Source organism: Lepisosteus oculatus, chromosome 4 (genome assembly GCF_040954835.1).
Source record: "Lepisosteus oculatus isolate fLepOcu1 chromosome 4, fLepOcu1.hap2, whole genome shotgun sequence".
NCBI classification, from domain to species: Eukaryota; Metazoa; Chordata; class Actinopteri; order Semionotiformes; family Lepisosteidae; genus Lepisosteus; species Lepisosteus oculatus.
In genome coordinates, this window is record NC_090699.1 from 3,813,145 (window position 1) to 3,833,850 (window position 20,706).

The 20,706-nt window shown below is 43.6% G+C and overlaps 3 protein-coding genes and 1 long non-coding RNA gene across 5 annotated transcripts in view; 1 reads left to right on the top strand and 3 right to left on the bottom strand.

Moving 5' to 3' along the window:
- LOC107076098 (butyrophilin subfamily 1 member A1-like) overlaps positions 1-6,230 on the bottom strand; it is a 244,514-nt gene extending 238,284 nt beyond the window's left edge. The window contains exon 1 of the mRNA XM_069187892.1: positions 6,064-6,230. The gene's annotated coding sequence lies outside the window, so the exon portion shown is untranslated. The remainder of the gene's footprint in view (positions 1-6,063) is intronic.
- LOC138238055 (butyrophilin subfamily 1 member A1-like) overlaps positions 1-20,706 on the top strand; it is a 143,387-nt gene that overhangs the window by 51,222 nt on the left and 71,459 nt on the right. The window lies entirely within an intron of this gene.
- LOC138238056 (butyrophilin subfamily 2 member A2-like) overlaps positions 1-20,706 on the bottom strand; it is a 223,328-nt gene that overhangs the window by 11,106 nt on the left and 191,516 nt on the right. The window lies entirely within an intron of this gene.
- Positions 14,764-19,503, bottom strand: LOC138238075 (uncharacterized). The gene is made up of 4 exons (XR_011189260.1): positions 19,340-19,503; positions 18,986-19,101; positions 18,467-18,544; positions 14,764-14,808 (listed from the first exon to the last, which is right to left on the bottom strand). It is a non-coding gene; the product is annotated as an uncharacterized lncRNA (long non-coding RNA).

Genomic DNA, 20,706 nt, shown 5'->3' on the forward strand with positions numbered 1-20,706 from the left:
ACCAGATCACAGCCCTCACGCCCCCTGAGCACCAGATCACAGCCGTTACGCCCCCTAAACACCAGATCACAGCCCTCACGCCCCCCTGTCTGTCTTCACATCCTGCTCCTGCTGTGTTTCCCTAGAAGTCTTATTCCAGTCACTTCCAGATAATACACATTGTGACAGGTGTGTGTAGTGTAGTGTTATATTGTGTTGTGTAGTGTAGTGTTATAGTGTTGTGTTGTGTGGTGTAGTGTGGTTCTTTACACCACTCTGAGTTCTTTTATTTACTGTGATCCATCTGAAACTTGATGGCTTTTAGAAACGCCCTGTATGGAAACACACTGGGATTGAAAAAGCAGCAGTGTGAAGTCTGTCATTATTAAGGAATCAGTTTGCTGCTGTGATTTCAATGTCTTACAATATGTTTACAGCTGTTCTCACTGTGATTTGATGTGAATGACATAACCAGTGTTATTGTGTAAAAATAAAACCTGTATTAAATTTGTAGGTATTAACAGAATGTAAAATTATCTTTTTTGCCAAAGACCAATCCCGATATGTGGGAGTTTCTCTATGGGAGAGAAATATAGACAGTCACACCTCTAAAATGTATGGAAAAATCTTTCAAATTGACTCCGTATTAGGAAGCAATGTAACAGAATATGGATTTATATTTAACATACATGTCAAATTGTATTTGACTGTGAAATTATGAGATCTCTTGACTAAGAGCAGCTGAGCTCAATATATCAGTTCTGTTAATTCATTGTTTTATGTATCATAACTCATCATGTGTAATTGTTCATTTTTACTGCTCATTGAAGTGATCAGTGATTTACCACAAATGTAATTCTGGGAGAAAGACACTCACCTCTCACACCAAGGTCAATAACAGCTTCATCATCCATCTGTTCCGAAACAACCAAGCATGTGTACTGTCCATGGTCAGAGCGTCTCACATCTCTCAGTGTTAAAGACACATTGCCTCTGTGGAGCTCCTGCAGGAATAGACCAGCCCTGTCCCTGTAGGCTGGGTTCTGTCTCACAAGGTTATACTGGCCTGATTTATATAAGCACACCGGGGCTGTGTAATCCTCTCTAAACCACCTGATCTGTAGGTCTGCAGCACTGATGTCTGGTGAGAGGTAACAGGGCAGGACAGCGTCTTCACCAGGGGACACAATCACAGGAGCAGCTGGACCTCGAACCTCAAACCTCACTGAAAGAGAAAGAGCACAGCTGACATGAGTCTTCAACCTCAACACAGACAAACACTCTGAGACAAACTGTAGACTCATCACTGGCAGAATAAAGCAGAGCAGCTCAGTGACACACAGTGTTTTCTACAAACAGCCCATCACTGATTCAGACCGACATGTGACTGAGGAGCACTTAAGATCAGTGAGTCTCATCTCACCATCTGCTCCTCTTCCTCACACCAGTGTTTCCCAAACTGGGGTCTGGATCTCTCACCCAGGACCCTCAGATCCTCACCTTCACTCCCTGATAGCAGAGCTGTGACTGTGTTCACTGAGGGTCTGTTACTCTGCAGTTACGCTGGGGTTCAATACTTCCCACACAATCTGAACCCACATACAAATGGGGCACATGGATTGTAGTCATGGATCTGACTGATTCATTGTTTTATTCAGGAGTTTTTTAAAACACAAATGAAGATATTCGGCAATATCTAGACACATAATCCAGAATGGAGATAAACTACAGGCAAGATCCAGTCCGTCTCCTTCTACAAGTGTCAGTTGTAACATCTCCCCATGTTTAACAACCACATGTTGTTCTGTGTGGTGTTGGGTCACTCCAGGACTCCCTCTGTAAGCGATGAGTACCTGATGTAGCCAACATTAACTCCCACACTGAGGCACAGACTGGCAGAGAATGTGAAGCAGCTCTCAGGTCAGCAGTGTGACTTGGCCATGATTGACACTTTCCCTGAGTCTGTCAGCTCATCCCACAGGTGCTCAGGGGTCTGATGACAGAGTGACTCAGTGGAGGACATTGATCCCAGACTGACACACAACATCATGAGCAGAAGAAAGGCTGATGACAAGAACAGACTGTTCAGCCCATCAGTGGTCATCACTGTCCTGCACTTTCACAGCACCAGGCTCAGATGTGAAAGTTCAGAGTCTGTGTCTCCACTGTGTGTCCTGGTGATGTGTTAATACCTCCCAGTGCTGCTGCTGACACAGTCAGTCTGGTCACATGGGGCTCCAGTACAGCTGATTGACCTAGTTTATGTTAGGAATCCCTGGTGGGAAGATACAAGGATCCTGTGCAGACGCAGGCACGGGTAATAGATGAGGCAGGCCAACAAACCAAAACGAGAGGCAAGGTCGTGGTCAAAAGGCGAAAGGCAAATCGTAATCCAGGAAGATCTCCGGTAGCAAACAGTCCGAGGCGAGAGGCGAGGTGCAAAGTCGAAAAGGCAGAAGGGAAATCCAATAACCAGAATAAACGAGGTACAGGAAAAACGCCAGGTAGAGCTCTCAAGGAGTAGACTCAATACCGAGCAGTGGGAAGCAGGTGAAGATGGTTTAAATAGCAGTGCGCACCGCACGGTGAGTGTGCGCAGGTGGTTTAACTCGTGCGGCGGCGTTTGTTAATAATCACCCGCTGCTGGGGCTGATTAGCTCGCTTAAGACTTGGTCTTGACTGCCTGGTGGTCGTGACAGTTTAGGGGTCCTGAGATCAAGACTTGGACACGATTGGGGGTTTGCGTGGGGTGAGAAAATATTATATCATTAATGTTATTTGTATTTTAAATTTTATTTTTTAATTTTGTATATATTTTGAACACCTAACAAATGAAAGAATCTGAATCCAGAAACCCAAGACCTGAGAGCAGAAATCTGGAACCCTGATCCAGTGGTGTCTTCCTGCAGCCGCCTGCCTTCAGTGTCACAGATCCTTCCCTCTGTCTGCTATCATCCAGTCACAGCACCATTCCTTCTCAGCTGTCTTCCCCATATTATAACCTAACTCCTCCTTTTCCTGCACCTGCCCTCCTACCTCCTTCCTTTATGACATTCTGTCTGGTTCATTCCTGTTTATTCTAACATGTTCAATATATTCAGTCCTACCTGTAAACAATAAGCAGGCATCCAACCATATCTTCTCTCTCTCTCCTGTTCCCTGAAGTCCGACACAGCTTACTGGTAGTCCAGATTTTCCAGCTCCCTCAAGTCTCATAATCCTCTGCTCCAAATTCACAGCTCCTCATCCCAAGGACTCATTCCTCTGGAACGCCCCTCCTCTCCCTACACTCCCTACATGCCTTGATGCTCATCCTGCCTCCTGTTCCCCTCTTACTGCAGGGGCACATTAAATAAGGTGCAGACATGAATCTGGTCTGTCTCCTCATTCACTCTACTGGCTCCTCCCAATCCAGAAAAGCTCAGTGCAGCCTCTGTCTGCTCTTGTACTGAACCACACTGTTCCCAGTGTGTCAAGATCCTTATCTTCTTGATCTCCATTTCAAAAACAGGAGTTCAGCTCACTGTGGATAAAACATCTGTTCCTTCTGCAATCACTGAATTTCTTGGAATTCCTCAGTTCAGAAGATTTCTGTCTCCTTCCTTCACCAGTAAGCTTGACTGCATTCAGTTGCATCTTTCTACTGCTTTTTCCACTAGGTGTGGCACAACTCTTGTCACTCTTGTCTTTGCTGGGTCAACTCAACAATTTGATGAAAATCATTCCTTGAGAAAAAGCATCCATGAGCATTGTCTAGATCTCATCTCATCAGATTACATCGGCATGTAATCCTCCTGTCAATATGATGAAAATTGTTCTTGTGTTTCCATGTGCACTGTCGAGATCTCATCTCTTTAGATATCTCATAACACCAGCATGTAATCCTCACTTCAAATTGGAAAGTAAAGCTTCAGCTCTGGTAGTTATCTTTGGAAATCTAGAACGGGCTGTCAGTCTTATAAGATGTGTTTCAATCATCTCCCACACACCTTCAGCTTTCTATATACTCAGCTCCTGTCATCTCCTTCAGAGTCTGTCATCAAGGTCACTGGTTCTCAGCACCCTGGTCCTCAGACCCTTTTCCTCTCTCTCCCCTCCTGTATAGTCTTTCTCCTGTGTCTGATTATCATGGTTATTTGTCTGGGGGCTTGATAAACCAATCAATCTTCATTCATTCAGATAAACCTTCCTCCTTAATCAAACTGTGACTGATTGTCATGGCCTCTTCTCCTGATGCTACGTCTGGATAAAACAATCAGTCCTCATTCAGATAGACCTGCAGCTGTCTGTGTCATCAATAAGGAAGTTTGTTCTCCCTGCTTGTTATGTAACACCTCCATCTCCATCAGTTTCTCACTGTTCCAGTTCCTCAAATCCCAGGACACTTCAAGATAATCTCCCAGTGATTCTCTTTCCAATAAAGAGAAAGGCTTCCTGGTGTCTTGTTGCTTCTTTCTCGTAGCTTCATGAACTTTTAACTAAATCTGTATTTAGAACAAATCTCTGGCTGCTCTTGTCACACTGGTACAGCCTCCTCAGTAACAGGTCGGCAACCCGTCACCTCATGATACACCTACAATTCCAGGCCTTTCCCATCACAGCACTACTATGATAACTTAATACTCCCAAATGTTCTTACTGAAGATGACAGAAGTGATGAAACAACAGATTTTAAGAGTTACAATTCTGTTATCAACTTCAGAAATCTGATTATTGGAAACTACTGAAATTTTCAGTCATCCGTGTGAAATAAAGGTTCCAGTAAGGTTATGCATTAAACACCAATAACAGTCTCTCTGTACCTGATCGTGAGAAACAGGACTGGTGGAGAAACAGCAGAGTCACAAAGACCCACTGTGACTGGTCAGACTCCATCTCTGAAAGAAAGAAACACTCTGAAGGAAAACACACTTATGAGTTTCATTTTATCTTTAAAATAAAGGAAACCTCTGACAGAGATTAAATGTCTCTAAAACATGTAGACAGTAAACTTAACTGAAATACACACTCACCCTGTCTTATAACTGTGCAATGTTCCCATTAACAGAAGCACTGATCATGCCGACCTTTTCAATGAAATCTATGTCCAGAGCAAAAGTACTTCCTGCAGTGAGAAGTTCCTCTCAATCTTAGTCCTCACCTGACTGTTCACTCACACACTGCTGTACCTGACCGATCTCATTGTCACTCCAGCACACAGCAGCTTCAGTCCTGACCTGACTGTTCACTCACACACTGCTGGACCTGACTGATCTCACTGTCACTCCAGCACACAGCAGCTTCAGTCCTGACCTGACTGTTCACTCACACACTGCTGTACCTGACTGACCTCACTGTCACTCCAGTACACAGCAGATTCAGTCCTGACCTGACTGTTCACTCACACACTGCTGGACCTGACTGATCTCACTGTCACTCCAGCACACAGCAGCTTCAGTCCTGACCTGACTGTTCACTCTCACACTGCTGTACCTGACTGATCTCACTGTCACCTTTTACAGATGGACAATAACATACCAGATTCACACTCATCTTTTTCTATACATACATTGTCATTGATCTCTGCAGTACTAAACACATCATACTGAATTAAATCTAAAAGGTTCAGAAATATATCATGTTTCTTGTCTTCTTAAACAGCTCGACAATAACAAAGCAGATTTACTCTCACCTGTTTTTATATTAACAGTATGTTTACAGTATTAATTACAATCCAGATTCAGAGCGAAGTTTTTTGTCTTTGCAGTGTTCAGAGATGTTGTTCTAAAAGAGAGAGAAACGCCATTCAACTACAGGAAACACAAAGTGAAAGAAAAACCTTCAGCAGGAGCCATGAAATTTACTGTTTGCCTGTTAGATCAAATGCGGCACAAATCCAGTGAAAACAGTGATATCATGCACTTTCAGATTCACATTAATAATTACAGTGAAAATACAGTGAAAACTGTGATATTATACACCTTCAGATACACATTAATAATTAATCTGTCGTTTGAATATCTGTACGGTCTGACTGCTACAGGACAGGCCTCACCCTACAGCACACTGTGCTGTTAACTGGTGTACGAATTACAGGATACTTACAGGCTGGATACTCTGATCATACCAGTCTGAGCTCCACTTTCTATTGTTCATAAAGAAATATGTGATTCTCTGATGCCTTTTTATGATTAGATTTGAAAATCAGTTTGCTCTTTCTCACAGTAATGAACTAGTTGCACTTTCACTTCCTGCTGTAACACACAGAGGCAGGAGAGGATTCTGGGAAACTGGGCTGCGGCTTCAGGGTGTGTTGTTGTGATCATGCAGCTCGAGCACAGATCAGTGTTCAAGAGTGCAGGAACTCTGGGACTTTTCTGTGAAACAGGTACATCAAGCTGGAGCCCAGCTCCTCTTGTCCACAGGCTGCAGGATGTGGCTCTTCTCTCTCTTAAAGGATGAGGCAGGTTTACAGGCCTGTGGGCTCTGCAAGTGAGGGGTGCTTGAGAACAGAAGGGACTCACAGGTGCTGGACAGGGGGGCTGTGTGCTGGTTCCTTTGCCAGGTTCAATGGTGATGAAGGAACAACCAGCTGCACCAGGGCTGACTGGAGGCGTCAGCACCTGGAGGAGTGGAGCACCGCTGGGTGAGGTAGAGTGTACCTGTCACCATCGTCATCCCTCCTCTAGAGGGCGCTCTGGCCCTTTTGTGTTGAGTTCATTATCACGTTCCCCTGCCTGTCTTGTTTCTTTATTTAAACCCGGTGCTCCAGAAGCTCGAGGCTCTGCATTGGAAGACAGACGCCCGGAGGCCCTCCTACCATCAAGTCACCCTACGTCAGCGGCTTGAGGGCACAGGCTTCCTGACGCCGTCCAGACCAGCTGAGTCTGGGGCTCGGAGCGCCTGGCCTCGTCACTCCATTTTTAATCTCCTTGTTCCATGTCCCTGTTCCTGCTTTTAATCGTCTTGTCTTGGATGGATTCCCTGGTTTGGTATTTTGGAGTGCGCCCGGATTTCCTACATTGGACTGTTCCCTGGACGCCTGTGCTCCCCCCTTGCACCTGATCACCATCAGCACCGCCCCCTGTTCTCCATCCCTTCTGTTCCTGACTGTGTTTTCCCCGTAGCCCTTTTCCAGTCACTTCCAGATTATACCGTCTGCACAGGGTCCTAAACTACGCATCCTTACAGTACCTGCCCCCCACAGCTGAGAGAGAGGAGTCCTGATGGCACAGGGGGAACCCAAGTGCTCCCTGGGCCTGAACACCAGCAGACTGAGGGGTGTCTCTAAACAGCAAAGCAGCTGCCATATATAAAGATCTGCTGGGAGAGGTAGTGAAGAGAGGTGTTTGAGGACTGTGAGCATAATTTTGGTGTCAAAATTGGAGAAAAGATCAGGAAAGGAATATAAAACTGTTTCAAACTCTAAGCATCTCTTTGAGGTGAAGTGGATCAATCAGAGGGAGAAGAGAACCAGACACTGCCTGGATCAGACTGTCCCTCCACTCTGAGCTCACAGACAAGGAGCACACCGTGAGGACGACAGACACTGGAAGAGTTAGAGGACAGTGGCTGAGATTGGAGGATGTTGTTTGTGGCTCAACAATATTTCAGACACTGTCTAAAATCCTGCATGGAGCTTTCATGAAGCACCTCAGTGATTCTAAGAAACAAACATGGTAAAAGGTGTTATATTAGACCTGATTGCAACTTTCTTGTGTAAATGCTGAGTGTTACAGTACGTCTGACACAGACTCAGCACAGCAGATCTCCTGTCAGCACTGTCTCTGCAGACAAGCAGGGTGGGGACAGCATCATGCTGTGGGGCTGCTCCTCCTCAGCAGAGACTGTAGAGCTCGTTAGGATTGCAGGTATAATGGACAGAGCAAAGTACAGGCAAATACTGGAGGAAAATATGTTCCAGTCCACTAATGACTTAAATGTACTTGTAGCGGCAAGGTTTATTAAAGTACAGGAATTAAGGTTTCTGCTCCCTCTCCAGTCCCTCTCTCCTTCATCTCAGTGGTGCGTGATAAAGAGAGACCATTCCATTTGGTTCAATTAAGGTTTTTCTAGCTGATAGAGTGTCCTGATTAGGAGCATCTCCCAAAAGCTGGTACCCATCAACCACCTTAATAAATGCTCATTTGAGGCGCCTAAAAGTCTGAGATTTCAAGGGAAAGTGTTATTTAAAGTTGGTTTACGACCCTAAGGTCAGAGTGCATGGTTACTCATCATCAGCCAATCAGGAACTGGCAGGTTAACCCCACATGGGTCTCTGATGCCCAGGAAGCTTTTAACCAATGAACAACCTGCAGTGCCTCCAGGTAAAAACAGGCAACACAGAGCACAGAACGGTTCCAAAGGGCAGGACGGCCCGCAGGGCAGGACAGTTGGGAAGGGCAGAACAGTTCCCAAGGGAACACAGTTCCCAAGCGCAGGACATTCAGCCTCAGAGCACCTCCAAAACATCCTGAGACTCAGCCCAGACCAACATGTAACGGACAGTGTGCCCGAGTGCAGGACTTTCCTCTGTTATAAGAGTCTAGAGCGGAGGTTGCCAGAGAGTAACCAGAGGATCCACCCGAGGTTAGCACCAGCAGCAGGCCTCGTGAACAGGTCGGAACTGTGGACAGCAGAATCACTATTCAGAACTAGCGCTTCATCAGGAACGAACCGGTCCTCTTCCTGACCTGCTGGGACCCACAGTCACTCTTCTCCTGTGCACAAACTCTGCTAGTTCCGCCAGCACTAACTAGCGAGTCTTCAGTGAGCACGTCGCAAGCCACACCGAGCACTGCTTGGCACCGAGCCAGAGAGCGCCGATTGGACACAGCAACCAGCCTGCCACTGTTCTTTGTGCCCGCAGGAGATCTGAATCCCCAGAGTTTGGATGAGTATTCAACTTCACTGCATTACAGCTCGAGAATTCAATTGTTATCCCAACCAGTTGATATCAATTTAATTCCTATGAGCGATGTACTTGCTTTGCACTGTGTGCAAGAACACATCTGTCCTTTGAGGACTGAGGGACACTCTGACTGTGTTACTGCTGTACACTACACAGTCACAAAGAGGAAAAGAGCACATTGTCACAACTATTGTAAGTAACTACTGAGAAATCTAGATGCAATAGGTTACAGATGGCTATATGGCCAGCAGTCATATCACCCTGCAACTCACAACTGGTAACCCACTGGACCTCAGCAGGTGTGAGCCTGGTCAGTACCTGGATGGGAGACCTCCTGGGAAATACAAAGGTTGCTGCTGGAAGAGGTGTTAATGGGGCCAGCAGGGGGTGCTCACCCTGCGGTCTGTGTGGTCCTAATGCCCCAGTATAGTGACAGGGACACTGTGCTGTCCTTCGGATGAGATGTAAAACTGAGGTCCTGACTCTCTGTGGTCATTAAAAATCCCAGGGCGTTTCACGAAAAGAGTAGGGGTGTTACCCCGGTGTCCTGGCCAAATTTCCCCCTGGCCTTTACCAATCATGGCCTCTTAATAACCCCCCTCTCTGAACTGGCTACATCACTCTGCTCTCCTCCCCACTGATAGCTGATGTGTGATGAGCGTTCTGGTGCACTATGGCTGCCGTTGCATCATCCAGGTGGGGGGGACACACTGGTGGGGGTGGAGGGGAGTCCCCTTTACCTGTAAAGAGCTTTGAGTGGATTGTCCAGAAAAGCGCAATATAAGTGTAAGCAATTATTATTATTATTATTATTGTCAACAGTTTGCAGTTCTCAGGAGCTTCAACAAAACAAAGAGATGTTTGCTGAGATTCAGGGGTGATCAAAGCAATAATAAAAATAAAGTTTACCTTGGTAAATTAAGTTCTAGGTAAATGATTTAGTGCCTGTTACGTCCCAGTGTGTGATATGTGTGTTTTATTTATGTTCTACACTGCTGACCCTTGATTGTTCTCCCTCCCTCATTGGCCCACTATTACACCACTGCTCTGTATGACAATTAGCTTCTCAGCCATTCAGAGTGCATTTTATTCACTATATAACATGGAGGTTTTCTGAAGGAAGAGGCCTTTTGTTTGACTTTGGTCCTGCTTGGTTTTGGTTATTGCTTCGGGTGTGTTGGTGTGTTGGTGTGTTGGTGTGTTGGTCCTTGTTTTCCCATTACCTTGCCCTAACGTGTTACATGTTCAACCTTTGTGTTCTTTTGTACCCTGTTCCTGTTTACTCTCGTTTTCCCTTATTTGTATTCCTAGTTCACTTGTTTTGTGTGAACTTTTGTATATAAGGTTAGTTTAGGTTGTTGGGTACATTCTACACACTTAGTTGTTTTTGATTTAGTAACACTAGTTTAGTACGATGAGTGCCGTTTGTCTTGTAAGGTTTTGGGTAGTCAGTGGAGGTTAGCTAGGGTGTTGAAGATGCTGGAGACCGTGTGTTTCGGGTTTTCTTTTGCAGTCAGGTTAGCTTTCCCTCACTTTCCTAGCCAGCTTCATTTTGTTTATTTTCTTTTCCTTTGGCACCACTTCCTTACCCCTGTGTGTTATTGTGTCTTACCAGTCACTTATTCAAATTAAAATCATCACTTTTGCACTCACCTTTGTTGTCACGCTTCCTAGTCCCTCACCAGAACCCACCCGTTTCCAAAAGAATTATCCTAAGTGTTACAGCCCTTTACCCCTAGACACTTGGGATTGTAACAGTGCCTATCAAGAGTTCAGGAACAGGGTATAAAAACAAGCAGAAGAGAGGAAGACAAGAGGGGGCAGGAGCACAGCAAGGCAGAAGATCACCAGGAAAGAACAGGCCGGATTCAGTATTTGAATCCTATTAAGAGAGCTTGCTATCCTGAGGTTTTTATGGAGCTCTGATTTCCTGTGTAAATCCTTTGGTTAAAAGAGGCCTCTCCTGGCTAGTGTTAGTGTTAGTGTGAAGAGGGAGATTTGTTCCCTTTCATTCTGCAGCAGCTGGGTCTGCAGAGAGATTTACCCACATGTTGTGTTTTTAGTTCAGAAGGCAGCTTTCTCTTCCTTTGGCCTTTGTAGGTGTTAAATACATGGTAGCCGTCTGTTTTTCTCTGAATGTTTAGGATATGGACCTCTGAAACACCTCCCTTAGAAATGTGTACATTGTGTAACTTGTGTATTGTATGTTTATATTGTGTGTTTAGTCTGTGTATTGCCATTGTTAATAAATATTTGTTTAACCAAGTTTGCCTGAATTACTACTCACCAATGTTGTGCCAGAGGACAAAGAGATCGTCGGCCCCTAACTATACCAACCACTCGAATATATTCTTGACAAAGCTCAATTAGGATTGTAAAGGGTTAAGATTATTAATTTACTTCTTGACTTACATGCTCAATCACTTCTGTTATTCTCCATTTTCATCATCCCTAATTGTAACAGTCTCATAATTTGGCACATATAAATTTAACAACAATGCAAAACATTTTGATAAATAAGAATACTATGAATTAATACAAGTCAAATGATCTCTTATCAGCTAATCTAGCACCCTGAAGTTTCTAGCCAAATATAAGAATATATAACAGAGCTCATATCAGCTTTGTCTCCCAGCTCTTCTTCGCCCTGCTCCTTGTCTGTCACCTCTCTCAGTTCATTAACCCTCCATCAGTTCACCTGATTCTCTCCCATCACTCTGCAGCATGTGAACACACACTCACAGGTTCCAGATCAGGATGTCAGAGTGACCACACACCCAGTCTGCACCGGTCAGAGGCCTGAGCTGTCAAAGCACACGCGTGTTTCTGCGAGAGGACAGTCCTTCAGGTAGTGTGAGGACTGTGAGGACATGCAGGAACGCACAGAGACGTGGTGTGTTCTTCTCTTTCTCTGAGAATGAAGTGATACAGGACTGGTGTCTAACAGATATACTCTCAGCACTTCCCGTACTGAAACTACAGCTCGTATTTTTACTGCCTGCACTTAAGGATTTAAATGCCATGTGCCATGTTCTCTTTCTGAATTTTATTTGCTTTCTCTCCAGTGTTATGTTCCTATCGTATCATCTACAAAACCACAAGTTTTCTGTCTTTACCAGAACCTAGAACACCGCTATAAATCAGGAACACAATGTTTTGTCTCCTTCTCAGGGTTTCTCTGATGTTCAAGATCCAACATCTAAACTGCTTTTCCTAGACACAGAGAAAGTATTTATTATCCCAAAGAGGCAGTTTGTTTTATAGTAGCAGAGAATATAAAGAAAAACACACAAATGCTGTACACAATATCAGAAATGAGAACTGTAAACCTGTTTATCTTCAGAGGTGAAAAAGTGTATCTGCTCTGTGAGGGGAGTATTCGGGATTCATTAAAAAAAGGGTGTGAGGGGTCCTCTAGGATGGAATTTGCTTTAAGCTGGACTTAAAATCGATAGACGTGGGGTAGGTGTGAAGACTTTCTGACACAGCTTGACAGTACTCTTCACTTCGATCTTTCTCCTCAGCTTCAAATTCACAAACCAGCAGATCAGGACAAAGAAAAGACTGGTAAAACATTTTAACAAATTGTCAACCTTAACTTATTTAAGCTTCCTTAAGAAACATAGTTGCTGTTGTCCTTTTTTGAAATTTTAACTTGCAGTTCAGCCCTTCCACTGATTCTCCCCTGATGCAGGTTCGAGTGGGGTTTGAGGGATCTTCCTGAAAGCGATTGAAAGCTCCTCCCACTGAACTGTGACCAGCCAATCATTCTGCTCTGAACTGGCTGAATACATCTGTCACTCATGTGTCTTCTGCACTCTGATTAGCCTGCCAGTCTGTCAATCACCAGGACTCCCTGTTACATAATTGAAGTTGTAGATTATTGTGTCTTCCACTTTATCAAATGACTCTCTCTGAAAATCAACTCTCGTACTCAACTGCTCTAGAAAACTTTGGTTTCTAAACAGGTGAATCTACCTTTTACCACACAGTACAAAACCTCCAAGCACACAATTAACAGGAAAGTGTGGAGTGAAACTGGTACCATGTGTTACTGACAAGAGCCCAGCCCAGCTCCCTGAGAGAGGAAACAGCACTCAAGAGCAACACTGAAGCTCAGAGTGAAGATCCTCAGTTCAACACTATCAACAAAAATATATTAATGTTAAATATATCTGATATTCCTTTACAAAAAAGATTTTCCATCAAACAGGGCCGTTTCTGTGCTGTGTAAGTGTCTGAAACCATTGTGGAGGGGTTCAAATAGGTTATTTGCAATGAGACGGTTATTTAAATAAATAGCAACAACATGTTCTATCAAGAACTTTTGACATTAAAAGAGGGTTTCAGCCTAATGAACTGATAAGATCACTTTATTAGCCCTATACAATTTCTTGCATTAGGAATATGTCTTTTCACAGACCCCAGCTTACACATTAAGTTTATATACTTTGTGAAAAATGATAATGTTTTAACCTTTTCTGCAAATACGCTCATTATCAGAGTAAACAAAAGTATACTTTTAGAATTTGATTAATAGGTAATATGGAATCGCGTATGTAAAGAAATTAATAACAGTGTAACTATATTCATGTACTGTAACACAAACAGTAGTATAAGACTTTCTATTGATACAGTATGTGTACTTCTGTTTCACTGTTCAGCACATGACTTTGTCTGTGGTGTGATGGCTTAAGTGACTGACTCATAAGGCTGAGGTTGGAGGTATGAGCCCAGCTGTCGCCATGAGTTTTCTTTTAACAAATAAACATTTCTTTGAAAAACTAAAATAGCAAATATTATGGGCACTATATTGACATTTTTTATATTTCTAAGTACATTAGTATTCCATGGGTGTAGCAATAGTCCAAGACCGGGCGATCCATCCTGACAGACGAACAGAGTTACAAGCCGGAGCGGGATCTGGCGGAGAGTCGGGGGAATAAAAGGGGGTCACGGGGCCAGACGCTCCCTCATCCCGGACCCAGAAGATCAGGACACCGTGATGAAGCCTGTGCCGCTGAGTCGCTCCTGGACTTCCGGGTGAACATCTTCCACAGCTGAGCCCAGACTGGCAGGAACGCCTGGCTTGTACAGCAGGGGGGGCAGGAACCGGAGGCAGGTGCAGGAGATCAACACTAAACTAGGAAGGGCTGGAGCCTCCTTAAGAGGAGGGGCTTACGAGCCTGACAGGGGCTCAACAAGTAAAGGTGAATTTATTCTTTTTGGGAAAACATGACAATTCTGTGTTCTGATCCGAGTTTCAGAGTGAACACAATTCAAGAGAAGGTTTTGGTTTTTCACTTAAAATTTCCACAATTACTGTTAGAAAGTCTCACTAAGGTCTGAGATGTTTGTCATGTGATTTGTCTCTGCTGGGGCTCAGAGTCAGACAGGTTTCTTATTAATGTCAACTTTATCAGTCTGTGTTTGAAGTGCTCCTCAGTGAAGGTTATTATTACGATTACATGTAGTATCAATCAGTGATATTCAATACACCCACATTATCATACAAATGTTTTATAGAATTGCTATTATGCAGCACAATAATTATTTTGTGGGAAACGATTAGTTACATTTTAAACACTAACCTCTAACAGACAGGTCAATAACAGTGTCATCTTCCCAGAGATCAGACAGCACCATACATATGTACTTTCCATGATCAGAGCGAGTGATGTTTCTCAGTGTTAAAGACACATTGCCTCTGGAGAGCTCCTTGGAGAAAAGCTCCACCCTTCCCTTGTAGGCTGGGTCCTGTCTGTCAGAGTTATACCTTCTGTTCTGGTACAGACACACAGGGGCTGTATAATCTCCTCTAAACCACCTGATCTCCAGGTCCTCTGCACTCTCTCTGGATGAGAGGTAACAGGGAAGGACAGCGTCTTCACCAGGGGACACAACTACAGGAGCAGCTGGACCAACAAGCTGTAAAACCTCTAGAAGAGAAAGAGCACACAGTCTGCATGAGCCTCCCCCTCTACACAGCTGCTCACAGTGTGAGCTGGTCCAGCACTGTCTCAGGATCAGCCCCACACTGACCCCAGGAATGTCACTGGTGAGGATTTAGTGATGTTTTGGTTTAACCCACTTGGATTGATTGGAAGCCCTCCTATTGTACTGTCTCATTTTTAAGCAAACATACCAGCTAGTGAGTTAGTTCCTTTAAGGAATGTCAGTAAGTTAATATTGTAACGCAACGGGGGCTCAGGCGGGGGCCCTTGCCGCATCTGGTCAGCCCCGTCCCGACTGGAGGCTCGAACCCGGGACTTCCGCGTCTCTCTGCAGCAACCTAGCCCCGTGAGCTAAAGAGAGATCTCTCCACAGCCCAGTAGCTGTGGTCCTGCTATCACAGGGAAGGGCGGTGACGTTACCCGCTCTGGTACGCCGGCTCTTACACACATTGCTTGTCGGCCGTAAGCGTTACAATATTTAGGGATGTTATTGTTTCATTGGTAAAGGTTTAAGTGTTTGTCTTTGTTTAAAAGTGTATATAAAGTGTACACTGGAGGTTGTGGGGGTCAGATATGAATACTGCATTCTTGTCAGTCAAATATATTAAGTGGTCATGTTAAGAACATTAATATTGTTAGTTGTAAGTGAAAATAAGTATAATTATCATATTAAACAGTACAGTACATGTTATGGAATATTTCAATCCTTAAGCTCTGTGAAGTTGCCCCCCTCCCCACAAACAACACAAACATTGAAACCCCCCACATTCATTAGTGCTGCGTTTGTACTGGTTTGTGGTGTTGAAGCAGCATGTGTTCATGCTCAAGATATTGTATAGCGCCTTGTTTTTTCATGAGTGTGACATCACTCAGCCCCCCTACAGCAGGGCAGGAGAAGCAAACCAGCCTCATCTGTTAGTGCTCTGTTTGTGCTAGGTTGTGCCGTTGAAAGTAGCTTCCGAGCTGCTTTCGTTCCCGAGATACAGAGTCTTATTTTTCAAGTCACGTGACTGCCTAGACAGCGCCTGCTGTTTGCTTTCTCAGCCAGTCCGGAGGCAGGGGGACGTGAAATGACATCTGTCTGCAGTATCCTAATGCACCACAAGAGCTGCCATTTGAGCCTTTAAGAGGGAACTGTAGCAAACAATTGCATTTTCTGAAAAGAATGTAAGTAGCATGTCATGATACCTCATAGCTGGGTCATCTAAGGAGCTTCTCACTGTATCCTTTTTAAATACATATGGATACACAAATAAATACATATTTCTGTCAGCTGAGTTTTTAGAGCCGGGCCTTTCCCCATGGCCCTGGTGCTTCTGAAGTGTTTTTCTGGAAGGCTCCTCTGTCCTGTCCCTGGGGCAGGAGGTTCTTCCCTGACCTGAGGATTGTCTGACTGATTATCTTCACAGTAAAGAGGCTTTGTGTCTGTGCAGCTCTTCTTCATTTGAGAGGAGGGTGAGAAGGAACTTTTTCACACCTTTGGAGGTGAAAATGTGTTCTCTGGGCTATTATGTGAGTTGTATCTGAAGCTCCTGTATTCGATGTGACATCAAAGACAAAGGTTCTTCCCTGACTAATTAGCATTCCTGCACAGCAAAGGGGCTTCTTCATTTGAGAGGAGGGTTAGATGGAACTTCACCTGTGGTGCTGGGTACATTAAAACCCATCCTTCATACATGGATCGTACAACCAAATCACACACAATTTAAAAAGTCAACAGGCAAGTGTGTTATATATTATATAAATATTGACATTACCCAATAGGCTTATAAAAGAGGTGAATTCATTATAAAGACGCTGGTGAATAAGAGAAAGGAGGTGATGAGATATGTTCATAAATCTTAACATCTCCTTTTTCATGGTGAAGAAGGAGACAGAGGGAAACCCTTAGACTTCAGTGGACTAATGGATGCAGGTATGAAGCTGGACAGACAGGCTTAGTCTTCACAGCCAGGAACATGTCCTGATACAGGTGGGAAAAGGACATACAGAGGGGGTGATAGGACCCAGGACAATGTGAGTGCAGAATTTATACACTGACCAGAAATACACGCATACAAATACAAAAACTACAAAAAAACACACTTTGAAATCCTACAAGATGTGTGTTATACAATAATACAGGTCTTTAAGAGTACGCTGTATAGAGCTCACTATTCTACCACTGAGAGACACCACTGAGAGACACAACCAGCTCTAGTTGGAGATGCTGAGAAACCCAAACCAGGATGCTGAATGTAAGGACCAATTCTATAAAACATCTATAAATGGTTTGCAGTGAGTGTTCTTGTACTGTTATTGATGATCATGCCTTTAGGGCTGTGAGTGTTCTTGTGCTGCTATTGATGATCATGGCTTTAGGACTGTGAGTGTTCTTGTATTGATGATTAGGCCATTTCTTTTGTTTTATTAACATTCAAGTGAAGGAAATGATCTTGGTACCACAGGCCTAAGCTGTCAAGTGTAGAGTGGAGCTTAGCCTCTTGAATAGACGTGTCTACAATCACTCTTTGCTATATAAAGGCACAACAAGGTTGCCCCAAGGCACTGCGTCATCAGAGCCCATGAGTAAACATATGTCTGGTCTGGGCTCCTCCAGTCACCTGTCTACAATGTGAGAAGAGCAGGAGGAGTGGCTGAGCCTTGAGCAGAGCCAGTGGAGATCAATGTCATTGTGCTGCCCTGCTGGTTGAATCTGACACATTGAGGTCTGTCTGTTAGGAAAGAAATAATCCAGAAAATAAGATGTGGTTTAACTCTCATGTTAACAGGTTTCAGACATGTTTTACCATCATGTGGGGTTAAAAACTGAATGACTCTGGTAACACTGAACAGGAATGTTTATTCAGACAGACACTCTGTGCTTATTGAACAGTGATGTGTAAATCAACCATCTGTGTTTGGGGTACGTGTGTGTTTAGGTCTCACCAACAAACAAGTCTTCATGTCTCCACCACTTAGGAAACTGAGGAGGATTGCTTCCCTGTGACTCATTAAAAGTCATAAAGACTGTTTATACTGCTGCTGGCTATTGTGAGGATTACTTGTGGACTGTCATCTGTGTGAGCTGAGAGCTTGAAGGGGACAGTGTGGATATTTGACACACATGGGAGAGTGTTTTGGCTCTCCGATCACATGAACAACTGGAGCTAAACTTGCAGACAATCCTGGACATTATCATGAACACAGGGTTTAAAGAAGGAAACAAGGACATGAGGATGAAGGGGAGGAGTGTGGCAGAGACTGAAGGGGTTAAATGGGAAGGTACACCCTCCTCTCCCCTCCACTACTCTCACAGCTGTCTGATCCCTAAGGAACACCCTTGACCAGCTCCATGCCCATGAGGAATTCCAGTGGGCACACAGGAGGAGAGCCTTACTGAGACATGGTTAGTGAAATTGTCTAAGGAGTGAGGAAAGGTATTTAAAAATAAGCTCCTGTCTGCTTGATCAGGACACAGAAAACAACCTCTGTTACAGTCATATAAAAACATGGCTAATGAAATGAGAGAGTCTCTCTTCACTGTACCTGATACTGAAGCAGAGGACTGGAGGAGAAGCAACAGAGTCACAGAGAGCCACGCTGAACTGTCACACTTCATACCTGCAATACAGAAAACACTGAGATTAGTCAGACAGCATACCTGGAATAATGAAAGACTCTGAGTGGGCAGTCTTAATCTCTCATATGAAGAAACACACTGATCAGTCACAATTCATCTCTACAACAGAGAAGAGAAAACACTGTGATTAATAAGAATTCATCTGGGAAATACAGAAACATTCAGGCTGGTCACACTTCAACTCAGAAGTATAGAAATACTCAACTGGGCCAGGGATAATCACTAAAATATAAAAACATCTTGTCTGATATGAACCGTATGAAATAGAAAAAAGTCAGATATTTCAAATAAAACCCCTCTAATGTCATTTCACCTTTTAAAAAAATCTCTGATAGATCAATGCTCATCTCCAAAATAAACAGCTACTCATGTCAGATTTCAGTTCTAAGATAAAGACATGTTCTAATGGGCAGCCTTTACTACTGACTTGCAAATGTAACACTTTGGAGGGTAAGATTTCACAGACATAGACACTAAGAGAATTATCCAGCTGTAGTTTGGTAGTGAGGGAAGCCTCACTTTCAGCAGATTCACACTCACCTGGTTTTATACTGACGGGATGTTTACAGTGTGAACTACAGTCCAGACTGTTGAGAAAAGTTTTTTATCTTTCCAGTGTTCAGAGTGTTGTCCAGAGAGACAGAAGCACCATTCAACTACAAGAAACACAAAGTGAAAGAAAAACTTTCAACCGGAGCCATGGAATTTATTGTTTGCCTGTTGTCAGAGCAAATGCAGTGAAAATACAGTGAAAACTGATATTTTACATCTTCAGATACACATTAATAATTCATCAGTCGTGTGAATATCTGTACCGTCTGACTGCGACAGGACAGCACCTAATCCTACAGTACACTGTGCTGTTAACTGGTATGAAAATCACAGGATACTTACAGGCTGGATACTCTGAAAATTGTTGTCTGAACTCCAGTTTCTATTGTTCAGGAAGAAATATATGATTGTCTCAGGCCTTTTTATCATTAGATGTGAAAAGTGACCTTCACTCTCGGAGACTCTCTTTATCACAGTAATGGATTATTTTTGCTTTCAATTTTCACTTTCTGTTGTAACACAGAGAAGCAGGAGGATTATGGGAAACTGGGCAGTGGCTTCAGGCTGTGTTGTTATGATCATGCAGCTCGAGCACAGATCAGTGTTCAAGAGTGCAGGAGCTCTGGGACTTTTCTGTGAAACAGGTATATCAAGCTGGAGCCCAGCTCCTCTTATCTATTGAGTGTGTTCACAAGTACAGGCACTACGCAAGGCTGAGCTGTGTGATCACAGGTTTAAGTCTGGATCATTTTCCCTGTGGTGGCACACATGCTGAGCCCTGTCCAGTGTAGAGTCAGTGGGCTCTCAGCGAGACTCCCAGGTGTTTTCAGTCTCACCTCTCCTGTCTCTGGGGCTGTGCTGTCTGTGACACCAGTGGCTCCAGTGTGGGAGTGCTGGAGGAGTCTGCCTACTCTTCCTCATTACCCTTGTCAGCAGTTACACAGATCATGAAGTCAAGAAACCAGCCATCTATTTCCCACCAGCTATTTATTGATATAAATTAGATTGAATATATTGAAAATATGTGGACATTCAGTGTCTTTCAATATAATGAAAATACAGTATATATTTAAATCAGCTCATAATTCCTTAAATTATACTTGAATTATAATGAAAAATATATTTCCAATAATATATTGTAACAAGCATATTTCCTATTATTCCAAAAATACACTTACATTAGTTATACCAGTTTATTACATATTCAGTGTACTGTGTTGTCTCCCAGGTGTGTTTCATTCACTTGCATGTCTTTCTAAATGTGTTTTTCCAGACCAGGAGAAAGAACTCAAGAGTCTTTGAATAAAGTTGAGCCAGACTGAGTTCCCATGTGGGCCTGAAGGGAAGACCAGACAGTCAAAGTTTTCACGCATGATTCTGGCTCAGAAGATTAACAATGAGCTATTTTCCAGAGCTGAAAAGGTACAAGGTAAAAATATTTTTTAAAACACAGCACATAAGATGGAGCTCAGTAGCAGTGATTCACCCATAACTGAGCTCTTTTTAATTTTACTTATTTAAATGACACATCCAATGTTATTATAGTAACCAGAAAAAGAAACTTGTTGAAGAAGTTAAGAGAGAAAAAACCACATGGAATTTCAATTAAAAGAGAGACCGAAGCAAATCAGGGGACAGGAGAGTATGTGGGAAGGAGAATCAATTAGTGGCCTCCTTCATTTCTCACAAAGTGAACTGTAATAAGTACA